Source organism: Cyprinus carpio, chromosome B6 (assembly GCF_018340385.1).
Source record: "Cyprinus carpio isolate SPL01 chromosome B6, ASM1834038v1, whole genome shotgun sequence".
Taxonomy (NCBI): domain Eukaryota; kingdom Metazoa; phylum Chordata; class Actinopteri; order Cypriniformes; family Cyprinidae; genus Cyprinus; species Cyprinus carpio.
Window position 1 is genome coordinate 23662279 of NC_056602.1, and position 27876 is coordinate 23690154.

The following is a 27876-nucleotide window of genomic DNA, read 5'->3' on the forward strand; positions in this document are numbered from 1 at the left end:
GTGTTTTTGGATTACTGGATTTATAGAGACTAGAGGCTATTGTAATTGTTAATTACAAAGAGAGAGAGACAAGGCTATAAGATATCTGGTATGTGTATATGGGAGTGTGTGTGTTTGAGTAAAACGTAATTTTTGTTTTATTCTGCAAACATATTGATGGCATTTCTTCCAAGTTTTTGAATTGAAATGCTGTCATTTATAGCATGACATGACAATTGGTCAAAATAACAAAAAAAGACATGTATTCAGACATGTTTATATGCATATTAATTTTTAATATTATTAATATATTAATTAATAATATATTATATATCATTTATTTCTTAAATTCCTTTCTTAAATCAAATTAATTTTGCTTTTATTTAGTACAAATGATTGTAACTATCAGGAAAATATGTTTAACTAAATCTTAATCTAGGTTGTTTGTTTGATTTAGGGCTTTACTCCCCTGTTACAAATGTAAAATATTGCAATCTAATTTCAGTCTACTTCCAGGGCCACATATAACCATCTATAAAGTCCAGCATTTTCTTTACCTCAGAGGGAAATGCATATTCAGACCTTGCATACGGTCAGCAGACCGCAAACAGGCTGCATATTTATTTCCACATCATTTATTCTCATTACACAGTCCTCAGGATGTCAATGGAGCTATTTCTAGTCCATTGATACAGCAATGTGTGAGAGAGGGAGGGAGAGAGAGAGAGGCGAGATAAAAGGTATTATTGTGCTCAGGTTGAACTGGTGAACTCTGACACTTTTGAAAGAGGTTGTAACTATTTGCTAGCCCAGCGATGATTGTTCATTTCTCCATTTGTCACTGGACAAAATCTCTAAAAGAAAATATCTGAAGCAAAAACAATTGATGTTTGAATTTGGCAATTACTACTGGAATAGTAGAAAACAGATATGCTAACTGTACAATTGAAATGTTTGCCTCATATATACTGTATATCAGTATTTCAGGTTGTCCGTTTTACTTTACACACCCTCTGAATCCACACTGCAATTAAGCTTGACTAACAAAAATCCTACTGAGATACTATTATCAATCTGCTTCCAGCTGAGCAACATGTTCTGCTGCACTGGCCATAAGTCAGTGCTTCTCCCCTAACCTTTTAGTCATCACATGTCTGATACTCATCACTATAGATTGGTGTAGTGCAAGCACTTTCCTTCCCCTGCTTTAGACGCTTAGATGTGACAGGTGTCCGCCAGCTGACAATAAATCAATTTGGATTTAAGAGAGAACCTACTGAGGAGCAGTGGGCCTCATAAAACGATCCAATTACATTTTGTGCTGGGTGAATCTATGATCTTGTAAGCCTCTCAGTTAGATTAGATCGGCCCAAATTAGATTAGTTTAGATTTTCGCTGGTTATTTGCTGCCTTTGAGGGGATCCACCAGAATGAGTTAGGCACTCGTTTACCAGATTAGCAGGTATGAATTTCATCTGTTAATTCTGATGTGTTGGCTATAATAAATAAAGTCAACTAAATGGGTTCAAATAGGGGTATAACTGACAAAAGCTGTCGACACCAGTGATGGCAAGGTACATTTTATATGGGCTGTGGCTTATAGATACTACTACAGTGGGCCATTAGGCATTTATCTATTCTGTATACATGTGTATATATATATATATATATATATATATATATATATATATATATATATATATATATATATATATATATATATATAAATGTAACAAGTGTAATGGTACACAAAAATGACAGTTCAGTATGCACCTTGGACTTTTGTTTTAAAGTCACAGTTCAGAAAGAAGAACTATAGATAAACTATTGGAAAAACTATATATAGAGATCTCTTTTTAATTAAAACTGTGGTTTACTAAACAAATTTTGGCTCTGTCTATAAATAAACTATATTGTAAATAATATTTACCATGTAAAAAAAAAAAAAAGATCTCATCTAACGCTATGAACTTCATAGGGAGTCCTACTTGCGCATTTCTATAATATTAAAGGTAACAATTAACAATTAGCACAAACTATTAAATTAAATTGCTATTTTTTTTTTAGCTATAATAATCAACACTCAAATTAAAAAAAATGCATGTAAATAATGTAAATCACACATAAGGCAGTTTTTGCATTGACTTAATCTAATTATAAAAATTATGTTTATGTTTATAATTTGTTGTTCAAATAAAATAATAAAAAATTCAGCTAGATACAATATGTGTTCTTGTGTTATCTTTCTTTATAAATGCCACTTGGTTCGATATTTTATGTAATGCAACTGAAATTTAGCATTTTAATTGTTCTTTTTGGGACTTTCTTCACTGTATATAGCCTTAAACTCATGGTCACTATAGTGCATATTTTCATGACAATGTAGTGCCTGTAAATGTTAAGGCACACTACACATAATCCAGAAGCCATCAATTGTGCTGCTGTCTAAGGTGCTGAAAACACAACAGGGGCCAAATATTTATGCCATAAACTTAACAGTATTTTGACTCTGCTGCTCTTAGTTTAAATGGGTCTCCCAGCTCGGTCAAGCTGGTCTTCAGGCAATCCCATTCTGAAAAGTCCCCCTAAAACCAGCCAACCAGCTACTGTAAGACCAAAAAACTAGCTTGGTTTAAACTGCTGTGTTTGTTTATTTTTTTTTTCTTTTTAAAGAACAGCATTTTAAGTTATGTTTTATGCCCATTTGATTTCATAAAAGTGTATATATTTATACATATTAAAACTGTACTACCCGTTTAACACAACAGTATGGAAAGAGGAGCATTATACAGTGATTCAGTGCACTATTAATACCCCTAAGTCTTCTGAGAAATTCATAGTCAATTGGCATATTGTCGGTGAGTAGATTGAGGAAGGGGGTGTGTTGGTTAACCCCGGTCACAATGTAGCGAAGTTGTGGAGGGTTTTCTCGGTTGCCATGGATTTGTAAAAGCTATTGACTGCGTTCAGCCTTTCACTGAACGTATTTGTAAGAGAAACGCACCACTGAAGAGAAAGCATCATCGCTCGAGACATTCCGCTGTCGAGCGCTGACTAACAGCTCGAGCTCTGCGCACTTCGCACACAAACTACTGCGAAAGGTAAGCAATTCTTTCTTTATTTTTTGGGGGGGCGAGGAGAGGTTTTACCTTCGATATGTCATAAGATACACGTGTTTTACCACTTTGAAAACCTGTTATTGGATGTATGAGAGTTATAGTAAAGCGCATCTGACAAGTGAAATCAAACCCGGTTATTTCCTATTCCGATGAGTAGCGTACTTACTCTGGAGTCCAGCTGTGGTAGAAAACCCTAAGTGTTTTTTGACCTAATGTGTGCTTTCACGGATATTAAGGATGTTTAGATGATGCAGATATGGAGACAAAACTATGTTTGATGTGTCTGGCATCGTTTCAGTGTAGGTAGGCTATTAACTGCATCATGTGTATTAAAGATGGATTTAAGTGGCCATATGCACATTTTATATTGCATTGCTTTTTGCTTGAGCCATATAGATGTATAAAAAAATGAAGCTGTTAGATTTGCAACTCTTTTTCTCTTGGTTTATAGCATAATAGTGTATCATTGGCATTTTGTTCTCATGAGACTTAAGAATGAAGTACAATCTGTGAATCTAAAATTGATACTGGCTTGCAGTTCTTTCTATGCAGTACATGTAGTACTTCAATAGCACTTGTGGTGCTTTAAGCATATTGTGCTTTTGAAAACATGCCCTTGGTAGCCCTTGACATCCTTACCACCAACATTAGATCTTGAACAGATGCTAATTTTCCTCTACAGGATTGATCTCTCGTGTTTTTGGAGTGCTTGGCTTGCTCTTGGGTTCTTACTGAACCCCAGGCTATATGGTCTTAAAATAAACATTTCGGTAAAAAGGAAAAAGGGTATTAGAGCAAGCTAGTGAGTATTTTCCATTCTCTAGTTAAGCAAATCATCTACTGTATGTATTGCAGTGGCATATGGTGAGCTTTTGAAACAAGGAGGCAAAGTCCCATTCTTGCGTTGATGGAGGTTTTAGGTTTAAATTCATGTTCCGTTTGATGGTGAAATGGTTTCGTGGTTAATGAAACAAGTTATGAAATAACATTTATATTACATTATATTATAAAACTGAGCTTTTTTGAATGAATAGTCATCAAACCCTCCGCAGGTGGATGCCATTTATATATTAAGTAATTTCAGGTAAATTTTTATTTAGATGTGACCAAAAGTGAAGATGTGAAGTCTGAGTGGGTAAGTTGTTTTCTTTGTCTATTGTTACCAGTTTCAGGATGATTTGCACACCTTTTTTGAACATCATAGACAGGTATTATTAAGCTGACAGTGTGATTAATAACCAATCCTCTCTTGTAACTTTTCACTTGTATCCCTAAACTTTTTCCATTGGTGAGCCATTCTTATCAGATTTTTTAGAGAAGGCAACACTATCTTTACTTCCTTTGAGAAAACCCTGATGTATTGGTATTTTCAAGAACACAGAAACTAATATGTTGACTGAAAGAACTTATAGGCTGATGTAAGATCAAAAACCATTGAAGAACCTTTAATTTTAAGAGTTTAGTTATACAAAACCCATTTACATAACATGTAGGCTTTGTGAACTCCTCAAGTACTGTAGGCTCTTTAATGTAAAACATATTGAATGCTGCCCTCAGAGTTGAATTTTGATGTGATTATGAAGCCTTTCCGCCTATTATGAAAATCAGATTCTTTCTAAATCTGTGTCATGACAGCAAGATAAGTTACTCTACTGTAATGAAAACAATTAAAGTCGCATTAGAGACAGAAGGCAGCCTTGCATGCTTTGTGACTTCACGAGTGAATTCGGTAGGATGAATTAGCACGATGATTGGTTTCTTCTTCGGTCCACAGTAAAGAGTGTGGAAAAGCCAGATAAGAAATGAGTTGGATGTTCCTCCACTGAGACAGTGGGTGTGATTTCCTACTAATGAGTGGTGGCAGAGGAATGAACATTGTGCTCATCTGAGCTTGTGAGAACATCATAGATTACTGGTTTTCTATTAAGCGTTTTTAAAATCCCACTTCCAGGAACAATAGGCCTCATTTATTTCAAATTCTAATCTTGCTTATGTATGATATCCAGTAGGGCTGATTATTATTGTTATGCAACAGTTAACCTGAAAAATTGGGTTGGGTCACACATTTGTGTGTTTATTTACTGGGCGATTTAACTGCAAAATTATAAATCATAAGCATGCACATAGTTTGAAAGCATTATGATTAATTATATGAAAGATATTTTACAATAACAAAGTTCAGTGCACTTTATAGTAACAAAGTTCAAGGTTTTAGGCTCATAAGAAGTTATAATGAACATTATCAACCTTTCAAACCAATGGGTGACGTTTCTTTTTGGATTTGATGTCAAAGAATTAACATACCCATTTAAGCAATTCAAATTTTAATGGAAAATAGATTAAATGATCAACTGTTGTTACTTTTTATGTTCATAACATCTTATGTAAGTTTAAACTGGAATTATTTCATGGCATAATGGCCATTTATTTGCCAAATTCTGCCAATTGAGGCCACTGTGAGGAAACTAGGGCAAATTCCTCTCACCAGCAGTCCACAAATAGAACAATGCAGGACGCCACCATTATTCTGTGCCTATCAGATGCCTGCCATCCAATAAAATGATTTTCTATGCATACAGTTTATGTGAAGATCAAGTAGTGTCACTTGTTGAGGAGAGGTGTGCTGTTTTCTAAACATTCAGATTTATGATTTAACCTGGCGGATGATAAAATTACTAGAGAAGGAGGTACTAATGCATTTTTAGGGACCAGAACACCTTAGCAACTGCATAGGAACCACCCTAGTTTCATGCTGGTGGGTCTTGCGGTCAAGCATCAGAAATCTAGTTCTTTATACTCTCTGAGGATCACTGTAAATCGATGTGTGATAAGACCTTTTTCTTATTCATGATATACTTTTATCTTATTCAAAGGTTGCAAAAACAATCCAGATTTAATTTTGTGTGGGAGATAACCTATGTGGCCGAGCGCAGTGTAGGCTAACTGATTTTCACTGTGGATTCGAACCATCGTAGGCAGAGATGAAACCTACAGCGAGGCTTTTCATCTCCATGTGTGATGCCATATTCACTCAGACATACAAATTCAATTGAGGAACACCTGCGCCCTAAGCTAAAAAATATGCTGCATCTCTCTTTTCATTTTCATGCAAGCTTAATGCAGGCTCCGAAGTTTTCTAAAGCAGAACGACACTAAATAAATAAATAAATGAATGAGGGTGGCATGCCTGAAAAGAAGTGCAGATATGATGTGAATCCGTGTGAAAGGGAATGTGAGAGGGAGGAAAAGTTGTTGAGAATGAGCTTTTTAGTCTGGTTTGCAAATGTAACATTACTGGAAATGTCGCAGAGTTGACATTTGCAAACTGGATTTGGTTTGGTAACCATCACAGTATCAGTTCTAAATCAATTTTCTAAGTTAGAGAGTATTGTTGTTAAGCTAAACATACAAACCACTTCAGAAGGATAGTTCAAGTGAAAAATTAACATTCTGTCATTGCTTATTTATCCTCAAGAATAAACCTGACTTTGAGCATATAGTGGACTCTCCAAAAAAGTACAAAAAACTCCAAATGACATATGCACACTGTTATTTTTTGACACTGTTAAATTTATGACACAGAAAGTTGGAAACAGAACCACATTTAAATATTTATTCACTACTTGTTGTCATTGGCTTGGAATCTGATGCAATGCATCATCTTGATATTCAAAGTTTGAATATGTTAAGGCATAAATGAAATTCAAGAGATACAGCTTGTAAAAAGTAATGGGTTATTTATACAGTACCTTTTAAAACCATGTTTAAAAGTGCTTTACAAAAAAAACAAAAAAAAACATAAACAATATTATACAATAATATAAGCAGTAAAAACAAAATATGATTAAAATAAGATGAATTTATATAAAATAATTTCACTACATTTTATAAATAATATTTTTTTTTCCATTTCCATTTTATAATGACATTACTACATATTTTAAATATTTTATATAAAATAATGTAAAAATATATAATATTAAAAATTTATTTTTGCAATGATATTATACTATTCTATATTCTATATATTTAATTATAGTGCTTTTTTGTACTTCAGAATTTGGTTTATCAGCAGAAAAGAGAAAGTCTTACATATTTGAAACAACATGAGGGTCATAAATTGTGACAGAATTTTTTAATTTTTTCGTGAAATGTCCCTTTCGTAATTAAAACACTCTGGACCCATGCTATACATAAGCCTTTGCTTAAGGTTTTCTACTACATTAAATTACAATATGCGCTTCAGTTGTCAATTCTGAAGATATTCCTCACAGTGGCAGCATCTATAGAAACAATTTTTCATGATTACTAGCTTGAAGTCTCTGAGATCCACTTATTTTTATTAAATTATTTTCTCTGAAGGAGAGGGCAGCGCCTGTGTGTTTGTGTGTAGCCTGTGTATTCTGTGGTTTTGAATGTGGGTGTGAAATAGATCAATTCTGTCTGTTCAGCATTGGGGGAGGGGAATAACGGGTAGCCGTAGTAAAGATGCAGTGATTATAGTTATGGAGATTCTTCCCCATACCTTATTTAACAGGCTGGTTGTCATTGGAGTTGCTAGGTCACCGTCATCAGTTACACCAAAAGGAGAATTAATATGATGAGGTAATACTGAAGGACAAACCTGAAAAGGAGGTCAGTCTTATCAGACATGTTCAGGGTTCCCTTTATCCATCCTTTCCCAAGAGGCAAACAGAAAGCAGGGAGAACACCAGGCCTGTACATTTCGCAAATGCCTACGGCAGTAGGAAAGCACAGTTTCTGTACGATTCATCTAGTGTTAGATGTTGTTTGATCATTCAGTATTTTTATTTTATTTATTTTTTTGGATCTTGAAGCACTGGATCGTTAACTATTGGAGTTTTTATGATTGTGAGAAAATGTCCTTTGGCTGTTTGTGTATTTGAAGTAATATAATATCTTCTGCGCACAGACTATGTCTCAGAGAAGCACCATTCTTTTTAGTTTGAAGTCAACAAAATTATAATCGACGCTGTTTACCTCTCTTTAATGCAAGTTCCTGGTCTTATTGTCCACGTTTAATCATAATTTAACAATCACCTTTTATTAATCATAAAAGCCTATAATCATAATTTTCAAAATGTAACAATTACTTTTTCTTTTTTACATTAATACTAGCCAAGATTCAAATAGAGTGCTACAACCATGATGTCAAAACCAGGACGACTAATTCGCCATAGGTTCCCTCAAGATTTTCGTATGGGTTTTTATAATGGGCTGTTTGAATCTATGAGTAAAACAAGGTCTGTGGAAAATATAACCTGACAATACTTGGATATTTTGTAAATCATGCACACATAAACTGAAAATGTAAATATTGAAGCAGTTATGTTTATTTTTTTTTAAAAATGTGTGCTTATAATAATAAGTTGCTACCACTGATCTATATTATATATATATATAGATCAGTGGTTACTACATAAGAATCATTTTACTTTATTTTGTACAACAAACCATACAATGTACAACAAATAATTTATTAACACAGACCTTAATATACACAACAAACCTTACTATACTCATGAATTTAAAAAACCCATATCAAAATATCGAAGGAACAGGTGGCAAATTTTATTTTATTTTATTTTATTTTATTTTATTTTATTTTATTTTATTTTATTTTATTTTATTTTATTTTATTTTATTTTATTTTTTATGGCTGTTTATTTATTTATTCATTTTAAGCAAACTCACATTTAGGTCCATCATCATTCTGGTGTGGAATGCCCATGATTCACTAATGTCTAGTCAATTCTTGATAGATAAAGTCTCCCTACTTTTTTATCTGAAGATCTTTTTTCTTTCAGACACATGTCAAAAGTATGTGTCTTGTTTTTATGTCTATGAAATCTCTGTGGATTTTTTTTTTAAATCCTAGTGTAAATATATATATCTCAGAATAAGAGTTTATTACTGATTTTAATTTTTTTGTTTTTTTTACAATTATTTTTTTTCTGTGAAAAACCAACCATACCTGAGGCAAAATAACATCAGCGGTAACATTTCCTGCAGGTGCCCATCCCCCAGCATGCCTGTGGTCAGAGTCTGATTAATGATCCTATCTCTTTCACAGATCTCCACTTCCACAGATGCACATTAAATCTTATTCATGAGGCAGGACATATCAGTTAAACAACAGGAGATACGATTCTGAACTTTTCAAGACAGATCTTGTACTGCACCGCAGGGTGCCGCATTAAAAAATCATGGTAGTATATGTCCCATAACATGGTGTGAAATATAGCATGCTCATGATGTCTACAATATAATGTTCCCTGTGACAGAGATATGAAACGCAAGGCATGTGACACTGATGGAATTTATACGAGCTGTTATTCAAATCAGCAAGAGCCAAACTGTGAAGGGAGCAGATTATATAAATAAAGACAAAAAAAAAATAATAATAATAAAATGATGAATGGCCTTTGACCGCTTATGGAATAGCGACATCTTTGTCCCTGGGGTTTTCATAAAGGAGGTTATGTTTCAGGGTATGGGCAAGCCTGGAAAGGCACTGCAAAGATGGAGTGGAGGGAAAGAAAGGATGTTAGAAAGAAAGAATGAAGGAGGATAGATGTGACAACCATGGGGACCTAAAAGTTCATGGCAGTGAAAAGGCTCATTGTGTCCGGGGACGTGATATGAAACATGCAGAGGTTTGCTTTTGCACCAGTTTGTCCCTCTCACTATGTAAACAAGGATGTACCAGTCACAGGACCTGCAAGAAGACCTTTAATGAAGAAACATTTAGCTCTTGCGTTAACAAGCTCCTTTATAAATTCAAATGGACAGTTCACCCCAAAATGAAATTAATGAAAATTATGTCATGTTCTTCCAAACCTGTATGGTATTTTTTCTTCTGTGGAAAACAAATAGAGATGTTTTAAAGGATTTCCCCCCATAATGACACCAGATGAGAACCTGGGGCTGGTTGCATGTTAAAAGTTAAAGTTTACACCTAACATAAATGAAATACACCATAGCTCCATGAATAAACTAAAATGTAATCATTTTTCAAAGTTAGAAATAAATACTACTACAATTCTTAGATGAAAATACACTAAACATGTAATCCATTTTTTAAAGTTATATATATATATATAATATATATATATATATATATTTTCAAAGTTAGAAATAAATACTACCACAAACAAACACAACAAGTAAATAAATACTACTACAGACAAATCCAATGTGTTGCTTGCTATTTCTTTATAATTATTTGTTAAATTTAATAGCAATTTCTAAGAAGAAAAATAATTCCACAATTCCACACCACAAGGTTTTTTTTTTTTGTGTGTGTGTGTGTGTGTGTGTGTGTATTTATGAAAGTATTTTTATGGGCCTTAATTAATCGTAGATTTTTTTTATTATGTACATTAAAATATACAAATTATTTTATTTCATGTTTATTTATATACTGTATTTCAATGGAAATTCATTATTGTTTTCATTTTTGAAAGGCTGTTGCATCCCTACACAGTAACTGTCAATCTCCAAAATAAAAAAAGCACCATAAAAGCAGTCAATACAAGTCAAGATCTATATAACAAGCCTTCTAAGTCTAAATGATAGCTTTTTAAGTAAACATAAAAAATTAATTATTGACTGAATCTTGCTTGACAGCTATGTTTACTATTCACTATAATCGTTCATGCTGTTTTCTTCCTTACAACTTATTTTGTGTCAAAAGGAAGAAAGAAAGTCCTACAGGTATAGAATAACACAATGGTGAGTAAATGATGAAAATTGTCATTTTTTAAAGAATTATCCCTTTAAGCATGACTGCTAGGATTTTAATCCACAGAGCAGCCAAACCTAAGCTAAATAATTTAGCAAGGGCTTGTGGGTCATTAACTTGTTTTATTGTCTGAGGTCAACCTTCATGCCAGAGCTAAGGACTTCAGCTTGTCTTGCATCACATTGTAAATCACTTCTAATGAGTATGAACTCCATATGTGCACACATAAACAAAAACAAGACCAGCAGGTGCAGTCCCCATGTGAATGAAGCCATTTCTGCCTTCTCTAATGCCCACTTCTATTTGTTTAGCATGTGCATGGTCTTGAAAAGCCTCTCTATACAGTATATCCAACTCGGAAACCATGTCTATCAGAATGACAGAGTGTGAGAACCATATATAACACCCCCAATGGGACCCATTACATTGAAGGTGTTACAAAGAGACGTGCAAACGCAAACGCAAAAAAAAAAAAAAAAACACAACGCACATACTGCTATTATATGTGCGTGCCCTGCATAGAGAGAACATGTTTACTGGCTAAGAGCAGTAAAACACTATTAGCCGGGCATCAGAGGGTTGATGAGCATTGATTAGAAAGAAGCATGGAAGACATAATAAATGGCTCGCAAAATAAACTTCAGTCTCTGTCAGTCTCTCAATGTGCACTTAAACCTTAAAGACACTGTTGCAAAGAAAAGCATCTTAAGGTAATTAGATTCTGCATTTTATCCGTGAAGTGTTGCATAAATCTCAACATATGGCCAAAGTTTGTGTGGAAATGTAATTGGATTTAACCCAACGCTAATCGAATTAGTTAGTTAAATTATCTAAATAATTACATTTGAGTCATTCGGCAAACACTCATTGTAGATGCAAGAAGAACTTGCATCAGTCTTCAAAACATGATAAAACTAAATTCATCTCAATAAAGTCATAAAAGCATTATCTTGAATGTAATTTTTTTGTTTTTAACCAGCCAACCAGAACATTTTGTCGATATTTAGCTAGCTAGTCTGTTGTTCTGTACATCTATCTATCTGATAAATATTCAATTCTGAAAGCTTTAAAAGCGTTTTTCAAAAAAAAAAAAAAAAAAAAAAAAACTTTCAAACAAGGCTTTTTTTTTAAAAAAAACATAGCTTTTTCTAGTTAATAATTGCAGTTATAATCATTTAATTATTATTATTATTTTTATTTTTTTACATTTTAAATTTTTGCAACAAAACAACATACTATAATAATCAACACAAATTAATATCACAAAACAGTAAAAAAAACCAAAATTAAAAAAAAATCCTTAATCCAAAAATATCTCTGGAAATTTACTGTGTTCCTCCTTGTTAGGACACCGTTTAATCTCTGACAAAGAGTTTGCGGAAGGATAAGACAATCTTTGTGTCTGTCCTTGGCACTGTGTGAACCTAATTGTGCTTAGGGCCAGAAACACAGCGATATTCAAGATCTCAATGTTCACATCCTGCAGGAACAGCAACTGTTGTACAAGAACGCTGCCAAACCTATAATTCAACACTGGGACCAAAACCCCAAGTCCCTTACTGACCCCGCTGAGAGCCCACAGCCCTGTGACCTCATTACAATTTCTTCTGCAGGTCCCGGTGAAATCCCTTAAATTCAATACAGATTCCAATTTGTTCAATTTATCTTTGTATTTAGAGGGAATACAGATGTGCTTTTAGTTCCCATATGGGTGATTGGTCACTAATTTGGGAAACCTTGGCAAATAAGGAACCTAAGTTCTTCAGTTTCTTGGGTAACAAGCTTTTGCTTGCAGTTAATTGTGATGAAAAATGCTGTTATTGCTTCGGTTTCCTATATCCCATTCCTGTAGCGCAACTGGTGCTTGCTTGATTTTAATACAAAAACTGATAAAATATCTATTTTTATGCACTTGAACAAAAGCAAGTTAATATACATCTCAAAAGCTTGAACCCTGCTGCAGTTTCATGATTGGAAATGTCATTTATTTGAAGAAATGTAATCACTATGATTGGTGACAATTGCTACATGGCAGATTTAGGTACGTAAAGTACCAGAAAACAAGCATAAGTTATGGTAATTTCAGCTTAATTGTTTTAGATAATTACAGACATGCAGGTACACAGCATAATCGGATGCAAAATGTTCATGTTTTACATAAACTGTACAGTTGCTAACTTTGCAGTAGTGCTTTCATGCGATACAAATAGAGACGGAATGATGTTGTAAGCAGAAGCAGTAGACACCGGTTTAGTTTCTTTTTTTATTTATTTATTTTTTTATGTAGTATTGTGTTTGGAAGCACATTTCAATTGCAAAGATGAAAATGGTAATACATTTGGTACAATCATTTTAACATTATGAATTAATCTCATGATTTTGCCTTGTGTCGTTTTTTTTTTTTTTTTTTTTTTTACTTTTTATTTTATAATTATTACTTAGTATGTCATAATGATGATTTACCATAGCATGACTTTTCTTTTTTTCTTAATTATGTGGCAGAAATGGTTTCTAGGTTGTGTTCTTATGGCATAATGTTGTGCTGCAAATGTGAAAACTTTGAAGGCTACAGAAACACTGATTAAATTTAAATTACACATTCAGCAGAAGGTGAAAATCTCAAGATACTTCAGACTATTTTGGCTCAAGAGACGTTAAATGGTAAAAACAGTTCAGAGGTACATTTCATGTTATGTATCTTGGGAAACGAATGTCCTACTTTAGAATGAGGATGTATTTTTTAATCGTTATACAACACAATGGCAATGAAATAAGTTGCTTGAATGCAAAAAATGCGGCATGCTTAGTGCCAGGTCTTGTATGGTGTTGTGTTGTTTACTAGTAGGCTAGTAGTAGCTACTCAGCTGTTGTATTCAAGCTTAAGTTGCTATATGTGTGAACACCCCTTAGCAGTCAGATTTAAATGTGAAAGACCATGTGTGTATGGTTATTTTAAGAAACATTTAGAATACTAATCTGGTTCTTTATTACTCTCAGGCCAAGAGAATGACAAAAAGAGAGCTATAGTTGGTGTTCATTATGGGCTGTCCTTGAGTAAAGAATTTCAAGCAAAACATCTCACAATTAACCCTAATTAGTGCATACTGATCCTTTTTTGCCATTCTGCCATTTATCTTCTCTTTTTCTTCTATGCTGTAGCTGTCTACATTACCTGTGTCTTCTGAGTTTCTGCGCTCTCCTAATTAGCATCTATCTGGGAAAGCGAGCGCGGAAGCGTTACTGTCAGTGCCGAAGCCCCTCAGAGACCTGCTGTTATATGACTCACCTCAAATATGGCTGCCAAAGTGGTTTCACTTCTTTGTCAGTCATTGTGCTGGCTGACATGGATGAGAAGAGACACACACAAAGCAGTTTTGCACACTAACGATGTTTGAGGAGAACGGTTATGCTAGCTTTCAACACAGTCTTTTTCTATATGCTCATGTGTCTGCATGCATAGAGAGGCTTTGTGCTGGGCTAAATGCGTATGACAGCATAACAATAACCGTTAGGCATTTCGTCAACATCATTTGCATAGATTATTTCGATAAAAAATAAGGTCTTTTGTGTCACTGACAAGCATAATTGTAACCGTCGATTTATATTTTAACTATTTATATATTTACAAAATAGTTTTTCTTTTCTTTTTTATTTTTCCATAATTAGAAACCTGTTTCTGCCTGTCGTATAGTATACGTTTCAAATGTTCAGCAAAGGTTATCCGAACCCCCCTCATTTAGAAATGTCACTGATCCAGAACTGTCAACAAACCCAGTGGTAAACTGCACGATGCAGGTGTTCTTCCTGCACCCGAAGTCTGTTAAATGCGACCCTTGTGGTGATCTGGCAGCGTGTGGTGGTAATTGGACGACGGGGCTGTCCATCATACAAATGGGGTCGAGAATCAAAAAAAGACCTGGCTACGTTTTCACAGGCCATCAGCTATGATTGACACGTTGAGCTCCGCTGTGCAATAATGGCCCCGAGCGGTTTGTATCTGATTCATTACATCCACTAACCGAATCTTTCAAGACTGCTGTGTTTGAAGTTGTTTTTGCTACTCTTTAATGTATTATTTTCCATTGACTGCAGCTAAGCTGGTTACTATGGGCAACCTGTGTCACATGGGACCCTTGATAGAACTACTAGCGTGTGATGTGCCTGTGGCGTAAATACACCGTTTCTCCACATGTGCATGCAGCAGAAAGAAGAGGAACACTATTTCATCTGAATGGTACCATGAGAGAGAATTCATGTATTGTTCAATAATGTTGATAAGAGTTGCTTTTAATTTTTTTAAGCAGTTTTGGCAATTTAGTGCTATTTTGGAGCAAAAATTATAATTCTTTCATCTCTTATTCACCCTAATGTTACTTCTAATCCATATGACTTTCTTTCTTCTATGCAACCCTAATAGGAAAAAAAAAATGCACTACAAAAAATTATTTTTCCAAGTAAAAAAAAAAATAATAATTATTGCTATTACTTCAAAATTCATTTATTATTTTAACTTGCTGTTTTTTTTTTTTTTTTGTAATTATTTATGAAATATAGTAGCAATTTCTGAGTAAAAATTGTCTATCCTACACCAAATATGCCAGTACACTCTTTTCCAAGCTTATAAAATCGGGACTGGAGCTTTTCAGCTTCTAAAAGGGATGCAATTGCTAGTTTTAGGTCTTTTGAAGTCATATGATAAATTTGTGTGATATACTGACTGAAATTTGCATCATTATTCACTGATAATCTTCCCTTCCAGCTGTAAACCACTGTAATCGGATCATTGAGTGATTCAGAAGTACTAACCGGATTAGTCAGGTTTCCTGAGAGAATTGTGCAAACTGAATAATTTGTGATTTGAATCATTTGTTTAGGAACTCAAGAACTCAACTCAAGAACTTTGTTCAAGAACTCAAAGAATGATTCATTCACAAATTAGACGTTGCTACCTCTCTCATGAACATACCTATAGGAGAAATAGGGCTGATGTAAATGATTTTGAGATTTTTTGTTCTTTCCCCTCTTAATGTCATGGCTTTAGAAGATTTGGAATGTAGCAAGATGAGTTTGTGCAGCTTTTGCATCATTTTTTAAAGTTTGAATAGTCTAGTCCATTTTAATTGCATGGAAAGAGTTACCTGTTGTGTTCTACAGAGAAAAGAAAGTCCATGGATTTGGGTGACATAGGTTGATTAAATAATGTAAGAATTTTCTTTTTAAGACTTCTATGATCAGCATGCCCTCATACAGTCGCCCACAATGGTCTCCAACTAAAAACAAGAAATAAAGAAGGAGAAATTGGAAGTGGAAGGTGTAAGTAGAGTAGGGCACATACTCATGTTCATCTCCTGTTGATCCATGTCTAATCTCATTACCGTCATACAACGGCACCATATATAATGTCACTTTTTGTTTGGACAAAGATAGAAAAACAATCCCGCTCCCATGTCCCCCTCACTCCACCTGTGGCTTGAGAGGCTTTGAGCTCCGGTGTGCCGGCTCATCCATTAAAACTCACATTCCACTAAGTCTTTTATGCCACCCTATAAAGGGCACTCGGGCAAGCTCTTCTCCATTCACTCCCAAGTGCTCAGCATTCCTCTCACTTGACATGAACATCCTTTGCTGGACCCAAGCGGCCTTTTATTTGAATTGTGTCTTCAAACAGAAGCTACACTGTTTTGGTCTTGTTAGTAACTTTCTCAACCAGCCTAATTTGGAATAGATGCGCTTCTACTTGCTTTCCATCAAAGGCATTCTGAAGAACTTCAGTATTCTTGAAACATTTTGAGCATTCCAATTTGCAAGCAAAAAATCCATTAATTAATGTTAGTTGACATTTGCAACCCATTTTACTGCAGCAATATGACATAAAAAGAAAGAAAGAAAGAAAGATAACCAGAAAGGACCATCATTTTAGATGCAGATTAAGTTAATAAAGTATATTTTGACGATTTATTCAAACTGTAATGATAACAAGGTTTCCATCCACATAACGCTATGTCATTCTTGATAGAAACAGAAAAAAACACATAATATAAACATAAATATACAAAAAAAATTACTATATTTATATGAAAAAAATTCAGTCAGCAGATGTGCATAAACCATGGTGGAATCACATTTATGAATACATTTCTAGATATGTATCAGAAAGGTCATTTGAATAATTGACTCGAAGATATTGATTTTAGCATTATTCATTTTTTAAATTAAAATTTCAGCTTGTATAATGAAATGCGCACAAAGTATTGAGGTATGGTTAGTAACCTGTTTGTCAAGTGTGAAATCACAGAGTATGTGATTGTGTTTATGATATTCTATTCATAACTACATTATCAGTCTATTAATAATGTAGAAAGTGCTCTATAATGATAAATTATGCATTGACTTAAACATAGGTATTGTATGTGTTGTGGTAGTCAGAATGACCTCTTTTGTGACTGCAGTATAAATAATATAAAATGGCCTTGTTGCTGTACACTGCTGTGAGTAATTTAGCATTAGCAGTGGAGTCACGTCACCAAATTGCTTTTGTGCTGTGAAGTGTGGATGACATACAGTGAGCTTAACCAAACCTAGCAGTGAATGCTAACAACAGACTTCACCTTCACTAGTCCGATGAAAACAAATATCATCCATTTGCAGAGCGAAACCACAGTTTTTGGGATACAACAGCTTTAGCAGATTATCATAGCCACACCTAGCACATCAGTGTAAAGACCTTAGTGTTAAGGTTATCGCTCCATGCATTACTAGTACGATTGTAGCCATTTTAACCCCCACTTCACATTTTATCACATACACAGTTTCTTTGGTACTAAAGCTGAAGGAGATGTGGCATTGCAAATGGATTTGTCTCAAATCTACTAGTGATGCAGAACAAAGTAAAAAGGAGTGTGTCAAAAAGGGCAAGATATGATTTTTTTTTTCATGTTTTTATTTAGTGAACGTAAATATTTTTCCACTTGGTCTTGTCCACCCTGCACAGACTGTGAGGGGGAATGATAACGGTTTGAAAGAGCTGAGTCTACCTGCCATTATCAATGGAAGACAGCTGGTGTGAGGAGATACGCTGGGAATTCATAAAGGTCCCAAGCTTGGCAAGATGATTGCTCTCCACACTGCCTGAAATGAAACTCCTCCTCATATTATTTTCTATAGACATGTATTAAAGGATCTGTAAAGGAAATGGAATTTGAGAATGCAGCTGGCAAGATCATATCTTTAGAGAAAATGGGGAAAATTACTAATTCTGAGAACAGATGTTCACAACACAATGGCAGTCACTGAGTCGTTTTCTTTCTAGTATATGTAATATTTCTATAATACTTTATTTATTTATTTATTTAGTTAGTTAGTTTATCTTAAGGGCTTGATCCAATATTTACATTTTGATCAACTTGATAAATATGTGAAAAATGAAAGATTTTTGAGAAGTTTTTATTATTTTTTTTATTTTTTATATTTTATTTTTCCTCTATTTGTATTCTTATTTATTTATTTATTTTGTTTAATTTTTTGCGATATATATATATATATATATATATATATATATATATATATATATATATATATATATATATATATATATAAAAATATATAATTATTATATTAGCTTCACATGGCACTGTGTAATTTATTAACACTGCCATTTGCTAATGTTACAATATCACACAATTGTATTTAAAGATTTACCTAATCAAATGGAACCTGTTTCATATAGTGATTGATCTTGATCTTCAGAATGATTTTTTCTGCCCATTGTAACTAAAAAAAAAAAAAAGAAAAAGCCATATACCTTAGATCTTTATGTGTCAGCTAATTGGTTAAACATTGAACGAGTGAACAATTAACTGGTCTGATCAATTCTCTTTCACAAAATGAGAAGAATACTTAATCATGTGAAGTGCACCACTGACCAGAGGCATGAAATCTGTCTCATGTGGCACAAAAACTAGAGGCCAATCAATACTAGCTGAACATGCAAAGATGAAAAAGACAGGCAGCGAGAACGCACCCAATGCGTGCAGCATCACAGACATTCAGGGACAGTTTCTTGTTTCCCTGCATGCTTAAAGCTTGAATTAAGACAGGCAGCACAATCAGCAACCTTGCTCGCCAGGAGTGGGGGGATGCAATCCCAGGGCTACCACGAAGTAGAAACATACAGCCATCATCATTAAAATGCCACCAAAGGCCCAGAGACTATAATGTGTCCTTTCTGCAAGCGCTGCAGTTTTATCTGGCTCATTTGAGACCGAGGAGACCATAGCACTATGAATTATCGGCTATGGGATGTTCCTTCCCGCTAGCTCTTGGTGGTATCCAGGAACAACCACAAGAAGGAAGCATGCCATCCTACTGCAGCAGTTTTTTGCCCTTTCTTTTCAACCCTACCTCCCGTCAGCCATCTAATAGGTGTTTTAGTCTTCATTTATCTTCATTTAGGGTGGGGAGAGGGGATGGTTTTGTTTACTGTTCGAAATATTACGCGTTTGGACAAGGGAGGAGGGGTGGCCAATGTAGGCTGTGTTTGATTGGGGGGAAGGGCGCTTCCAAGAGATTCCTAGACTCGCTTTTCCCCAAGACTCCTAATTACTCTGAAACATTCTTCCATCGTCTCATAGTCAATGCTGACAACAGTTCAGAATTAAAGATCCTGGATGCCCACAAATGGTATTAACATGTAGATACAACAATGCTACGCATTTATCATGCTGTCGACAATGCTATTGAAAATGGAGTTGAAAACGGAGTCGGTGCAATAAGATGACAATTCACATTAATCACTCCATTTACAATCTATATATATATTCTTATATATATATATATATATATATATATATATATATATATATATATATATATATATATATATATTTTTTTTTTTTTTTTTTTTTTATTTTATTTTATTTTATTTTATTTTATTTATTTTATTTTATTTTTTATATTATTTTATTTTTATTTTTGATTTATTTGCATAAGTTTAATTGCAGTTGCTCATTGCAAACCGTAGTCTCAAAGATCCTACCAAAGTTTCTGTTGGTTTTATTTGACCACAGACCAATAGTTCATTGGTCCCCTGTTACCCTCCCCCATGCAATTGAACCCCACACAATCAATGAGAGTTTGATTTAACACTTGCAGCTCCAGAAGCCATGAGGGAGCTTTGGCCTGTCCCATGCTTAGCAATGTCATTGATTGTTATTCCTAGTTGAGCCGCTGCTGTCCGGTATGGCTGATCGATTCAAGCAGCTATAGTGCACAGAGTGTGTATGATATTGAGAGTGTATTTCAAGCTGAGACAGACTCTTAAACAAATAAAATGTGCTCATATGGATCTCTTGCTTAGCATTAGAAGTATTGGAGTAACTCTTTATGTCGACCCACTTCAGTCAGACCATGGATTCTTCATCAAATGCCTAGATAAGGGACACTGCAGAGTTCCACTGAAAAGCTCCATTTGCACACATTCCTTTGGCTATTTCCTGTCTTGGCTTGTAATCGATAAGCTGTATATCATTGCCTAGATGGACACTGTTCCTTTAAAACCCTTTCAGGTTCAGTAGTGAAACTTTTGATTTAAGTAAAGTGCACATGAGGTGATGGCAGACGATGCAAAAGTACATTCCTAATTTTTTACTATTTTTCACTTAAAATGTTTAAAAATCTTTGAAGCAACATGAATTTACTTGTGAAGCAATATTACATAAGATAATACACTCATTTACAGATATCTTCAGGCATCTTTATTATGAGTGTGTTTTCTCTTACTGTACTGGCAGACTTTTTCAACCTGCGTATAAACTTTGTAGAACAAAGTAGAGAATCTGTCATTGTAGAGCAGTAAAAAAATAAATAAATAAAAAATACATACAAAATATTTAATATACTATATATGAAAACATCTTAATGTCTTATGCAGATTTGCCTCTGAAGTACTTGTAAATAGTTTAAGGATTTTTAGATATGTATACTGCAAAGCAAGTAAAAAAAGTTTGTTTTATAACATTTTAGAAGGGGAATTTATAAATATTAAAGCAAGAACTATAAAATATCACGAAAAGTACAGGAAATACAAAATTACATAGCAAAAATATTAGAAACCATTCTGTGTTTAATGAAAACACAAAATGTGGTGATACATATCATATTGACAAATTAGTTTAATAAGTTGGATCTGTACTATATACAACACAGTTTGCAAGACTGATAGTTTCCCACTACTTAAGCGATTTAAATTTTAAGGCTAATCAGTGCACCAAATAAATGTGATGATTTGCATTAAATGTTATGATTTGCACCAATACTTTTACAGCCAGTTAAAAGTAGCAAAAACACCTCAAAATGATGTATACGTTACTGTAATTCTTGAAAAATATGTGTCTGTTCCTGTGCCTGAAAGGGTTAACTGAAGCTATGAGGCATCAATTATGATTAGCCTGTGGCTGCTCATTGTCACTAATCATTTTTTATTGTATTTTTTTTTCTAATCAACAAGCTGCTTTGCCATGCAGAACAAGGCTTGACAGTGTGCCAATAATGGCACTCGCTCCTTTGATTCGTGACCCCTCATTTTGTGTGATCATACCAGAGACATAATGCCTTTCTGTGGTTTTCATTGGTGTTTCTGTCTTGTATACCAACAAAGGGTCATTGCTCATTTGTCCCTGTCCTTTCTCTGTGTTGTCTCTCGTTTTTTCATATTGTTCTCCTTCAGGACATATGCTTGGTTGAAAAATGCCACCTGTCCAGGGTGTTTCCCTGCCTTTGGCCGAGATTCTAGGATAGGATCCAGGAATCACGTGACCCTACACAGAAGAAGCGGTATAGAGAATAGATATATGGATTGATGGACAGTGTCTGTCTGAAGGATTTAAAAGAATAGTTTACCCAAAAATTCAAATTCTGTCATAATTCATTAACCCTCATGCTGTAAAATCCTTTTTTATCTTTGAAAGACAAAGCAGACATTTTTAAAGAACTGTTACGCACTTCTTTCCATACAACAATACACGTCAATTTCAGGTGTGTGCACCATTTCAAATTGAATTAAGAGTGTTTTTTTTTGTTTTGTTTTTTTAATTCAGATCAATTCCTTAATTTAAGTTGAATGTAAATTCGAATTGGAATTTGAATGTAACTTAGTATAATCAAAATTCAAATACATTTTTTGTGACCCTAAATAGGTAACTAGCCCATTATTATCTAATCATGAATAATACATTTGTTACAGTATTTATTCAAGTTTGTAAATGTTAGTTAATAAAAAGAAAATGTTTTTGTTGTTATTCATCTTAGCTCAGGTCCATAATATTAACCAATGCAATTGTTGATTAAAAAATGTTGAAATTAACATTTACAAAGATAAATAAATGATCTAGTTGTGTTTTTTTTTTCTCCATTGTTAGTTCATGGTAACTAATATTAACAAATGAAATAATTAAATAATAAACCTTATTGTAAACTCATAAATTGGTCAAGATTTCATGTCTTAAAAGCCTTGCTTAAAAGAGACAGATAGACAGATAGATAGACAGACAGACAGACAGACAGACACATAGACAGACAGACAGACAGATAGACAGATAGATAGACAGATAGACAGATAGACAGACAGATAGACAGACAGACAGATAGATAGATAGATAGATAGATAGATAGATAGATAGATAGATAGATAGATAGATAGATGTTTTGTAACAATATGAGAACATTTGTTTTTTTAAAATGCAACATGGATTTTGCCATGCTGTACTTTACCAACATGCTGACTAAAACAGAACAAACTGTGCTCGAAAAAGATGTCACCTTAAGGGTAAATCCCTATATTCTTTTATTTCATACACCTGTCACATTTGATGGGTGAACAGCTGGGTTTGGGAGATATTAAAACCTGAATGCAGCATCCTCCAAAGAGAGAGTTCCCGTCTATCCTTTTAAATGGCTCAGCTCTGGCACAATAAATCTGCTAGACCTCTGTATCACTCTATAATCTTCTTATCTAAAGGCCATGGGCCCTACCCTGTCAGCAGTAAATAATGGACCATTTCCAGAATCACGTGGCTGCTCTCGAAGTTTTTTGGATTAGTCAATAACTAGTCTGCGACCAATCAATTGTATCTCTCCCACTAACCTCATTTTAGATCTGAGATCATGATGCTAATCAAAGCATCCTCACAAATGTAAATTTAGGTGGATCCTCTAACCTTTCATGCCATTATCACTTCGGCTACTAGAGTATGACATTCATTATGCATGTTTTGGGGGTAAAACAAAAAAGCAGATTTGCTGACTTGAACTTCTGAGTGTTGCCGGATGAAAGCTGTGGGCGATATAGGGTGTGACGCGCCGCTCAACTGAACAAACTGTCCCGCTGTGTTACACAGCGTGGCTTTGCATCCCAGGTCAATAGCAACCATCATTAGTGCCAAAAGCTGTCAGATGGGATGTTGGCCTTGTCTCTTTCAGAGCTTCTAAAATACATTGGGATCAAATCCATTAAAACTACACTGTGGTGGGGCACGTTTTATTCGGTGTGAAAGTGGAATATAATGGGGAAGTGTACCATGTCATCTGAGTGGATGAGTATATTCATCAGCATGGAAATGACATCACGTGTGACTTTCTGCCTGTGCCTTTTCAAGCTTGATGTACTGAAAACACTGTGTGTTGTTGATTTTAGTGTTATTGTAAAATGTGAAGTTCAGATTCGTTCAGATTTTAAATTTGTTTTCCATTATACATGCGACAAAACAGATTAGATTTTTGGTGTTCTGAATGTTTTGTGTGTGCGTGAGTGTGTGTGTGTGTGTGTGTGTGTGTGTGTGTGTGTGTGTGTGTGTGTGTGTGTGTGTGTGTTGTGCGTGTTGTGAAATGATTGTTCGGTAGTTGCTTACATCATTAATAAATAAATTAATTAATTATTCATCCATCTACATTACATTTGGTGTGTGTGTGTGTGTATATATATATATATATATATACACATATATATATATATATATATATATAGACACATATGCATATATATATATATATATATGTTTAAAAACATGCATTTTTATTTCATTTGAAATTAACATTTGTGTGTGTTTTAGGGTGGCCCTTATTAGTTTTTTTTTTTTTTTTATGTTAACCTATCACCCCCTCATTTGTTTCCCCACTAGAAGTTAGTAATGTATGCAATTCCATCCAGATAATTTGTCATTTAGGGTGTGCTCAAAGAATGTATCTTTTTATCAACAGGCACTTCAAGAGCTGATTGGTGATATTAGCAATGTTTTTGTTCATTGATAAAATGTTGAATGTTTCTGATGTCAGAAATGAGGGGAAGTTGTGGCCTAATGATTAGAGAGTCAGAATTGTAACCTGAAGGTCATGGGTTCGAGTCTGAGTACCAGTAGGGATTGTAGGTGGGGGGAGTGAATAACCAGCGCTTCTTCCTTCCTCAATACCACAACTGAGGTGCCCTTGAGACAGACACCAAACCAAGCAATGGCTGTTCACTGCTTCAGGTTTGTGTTCACGGTTTGTTTGAGTTGTGTTCACTACTCACTGCTGTATCTGTGCACTTGGATGGGTTAAATCAGCAGTTCTCAATTCCAGTCCTCGCGACCCCCTGCTCTGCACATTTGGTATGTCTCTCTTTGTTAACACACCTGATTCAGATAATCAGCTTGTAAAAATACATCACCTCGCAACAACAATTCTCCCATTGACATGGTCCCTACACACTGTTCATTGCTCCCTACTCCCTGAGCAGGGGAAATCTGTTGAAGTTTACTTCACTTCAGAACATTCATTCACAGATTTGCACTGTGCAACGTCTTTACACAGAAAAGTGTGACATCAGATACCTCAGTAAATAAATACAATTTAAATTTATGTCTCGCACATTTCAATGCACTTTGAATGGAACATATACGTTCGAATAGAACAAACGTTTGAAGCGATAAGAGAGACATACAAAATGTGCAGAGCAGTGGGGCGCGAGGACTGGAATTGAGAACCGCTGGGTTAAATGCAGAGCACAAATTCTGAGTATGGGTTACCATACTTGGGAACATGTCATGACAATGGCAGAAGACTTGTAACTCCTTTTTTACAAGTGTTCATTCCTAGGTCCGCAAGCTGGGACTCAAACTCGGGACACCTGAAGTGCAGTGGCGCTACATGTCAGCGTGCTGCCCACAAAGCTATCAGCGCCAATGTAATTGAACATTTTAAGACTAACACTGTTCTGTGTTCTCGTTTTTAACATAATTTACAGTTTAATAATGGTTTTGTATAATAATTAATTACGTACTGTTATTAAGACTTTATTAAGAATTTCAGCTTTGTTGAGCACACCATAAACGTAGTCCAATCTCTGCGAAATTTGGTTTGTTTCCATTTCTCGTTAAGGAGAGTTGACTAGGAAGGTGAGAACATAAGATTTCAAAAGTCCAAAAATAAAGGCCACCCTAGTTTGTATGTTATATGTTGTGTGTTGCTATGTGGTTGCTAAGGTGTTCATAGTGTTTATTAGTGTGTTGCAAATTGGTTGTTTGGTAGTTGCTTACTGGTTTCTACACTGTAATTTTTTTTTTCTTTTTTTTTTTTGTAGACAAAACAAAGATTATTGTAGTACGCGTTACTAAGTACTAACTTATTTTTTTCTACTTCAAATTGTCAGTTGTTTGTTATCATTCATGAAAGTTACTTGTGATTAAATATTGTGAAATGTTTCTATACCAAGTTTTTTTTTTCATTATATGAAGTATTATATTAAGGTATTATTTTATTATTGTATTATGTTAATACAGTAGTCTATTTTTAAAAAGATTTAATTTTGTACATTTATTTTTTAATTTAAAAAGTATATATAAAATACATTTTATGTATAATGTTCTGTCTATTGATTCTTGATCAAGTGTGTTATGTAAATATAAAACTTTGATAATTCCTTCTAACCTATTCTAAACATGTCAAAGACAATGTACTTTCATAGCTTTCTGCACTAACAAGTGCTTTAACTAGCATTAAAGTGGATTTCAAAATACTGCCACCTTGTGAACCTCGAAGCTATTTCTATGAAGGGCAAGATGAAAAGACCTGACATTTGCATTCATATAAACAGCCAGGAAGTGTTTGTCCTTTTCAATTGCGATTTTCCCCTTATAATTTTAAGATAAAGCCCCCGTTTCTAGGACACATCAAGTGACCTGCCAGAGAACGTAATTGACTGATGAACTAATGGGGGGAAAAGCAGAGAAAAAAACCACAGTGCCTGATTTACTGCCTGACTTTAAAAGTATCACAGAGGCAAATGTACATCAATTTTCAGACTTATCATTCTCACAATACTGACTTCCGAATATGAGCAAGAATCTATAAACCATCTTAGACTTAACAGTTTTTCACTGAGGTGCAGGAAGAACAAATACTTTCATTCAGCGCCTTCCAAAATGCAAATTCCCCTGGCTCTTAACATCTTTTCTTTTTTTTTATTGGGGTTCCCATGTCACAATATGGTCTCAGTGGGTCTTGCGTGTGGTGCCTCAGTCCTGTGGTAAACATGAATGTGTTTTCAGGGTGAAAACAGGACTGTTAGTTTCCTGTGGTGGTGAGAGGTCTGGTGACATTCTTTACTTGGACAGAGCTGAACTTTAATTTATATTACAGCAGATAAAGGTAACTTTTTGTTGTTTTTTGAAGTGATGCATTTATTATTTATTACATTTATGATTTGACTTTTTTGGGAGGTAAATGTAGTTAATTTATATCTATATATTAGGGTTGGAACGATACTTGTATTTGTACCGTACCATCATGGTACTGACATCTCGGTTCGGTGCATGAGGCCTTACTGTGCGTTCACACCACCGCCGTCGACAGCATTAAAAATCGCTCTGGCCACCCTGCCAACAATGCTGTAGAAAGATTTGTGGACGCGCTGATGCTCTGACGTAGATTGAATGCTTATCTTGTATTTAAAGGGGCCACAAAGCAAACAAGCTTGTTGATCTTGTGCAGACTGACCACAAGAAGGGTAACATTATAAGCTAACCTCATTAAATATTGTTGTGGACGAAGTATAAAGATCCTTTACCTGATAATGTATAAAGCACTAATACCACACTGTAAAATACTCTGATACAAGTAAAAGTCCTGCGTTGAAAATTTTACTTAAGAAAGTATAATCATAAACATTACTTAATGCAAGTATAATCAGGAAAATTGATTTAAAGGTTTAAAAGTGAACTGGGACTATTATACTATTATTTATTATATCATTAGATTGTTGTTCCTATAATTTTCGTGCACATCAGCAATTCAACAGGAATACCAACAATCTCAGACACCTTGGTCTACACATCATTTTTTTAAATTTATTTTTTATTTATGTCCCTGTACGCAAACAGGGACAGGTTGCAGATTATTGGGAAACCCACCACAGCAATAATCAACCTCTCCTCCATTTTGCTTGGGAACTAATGTCATCGGAACCAAAGTTTACAGGGCTACATTCTTGGAATCCTCTCAAGCGGTGGACTTCTACGTTCCAATTGGTTGCCGGCGAACCACGTCAAAGCTCATTACCATAAACTCTCCTCGACGCATTCACCGTCCAAGACGTGCCACGCTGTGCCTCTGCTTGCCACCGGCTCATATTGAAAATGAATTACTTCCGGCCACTTTGACGCTCTCGAAGGATGCGGTGTGGACACACGGTTACAATGAATACAGGCAATTCACCCCCAATCCAGAAGGGGGTGCTCGCAGCAATGCAACACTGTTTGATAACTTGCCACAGCAGAAGAACAGCACATGCCTTGAGTTGAAAACAAAGCCCACTAGACAGTAGTTTCAGTCTCAGACGTCATGCCCATAGACCGTTGGCTAAACGTATGATGCATATGGCACACAAAAGTGGAAACACTTCAGGAGTTTCAAAGTCATTGTTGGGTTAGTTGAATTATACAGGATTTCAGAGATGTGTGTGTTGCCTTCTTTAACGTTCTGCCT

General features: G+C 34.7%; 1 protein-coding gene across 1 annotated transcript in view; it reads left to right on the top strand.

Annotated features, from left to right (window-relative positions):
• The first annotated feature begins 2847 nt into the window (after positions 1 to 2847).
• The window catches only part of chl1b (cell adhesion molecule L1-like b), an 82461-nt gene continuing 57432 nt past the window's right edge, over positions 2848 to 27876 (top strand). Inside the window, exon 1 of the mRNA XM_042726368.1 lies at positions 2848 to 3080. The gene's annotated coding sequence lies outside the window, so the exon portion shown is untranslated. The remainder of the gene's footprint in view (positions 3081 to 27876) is intronic.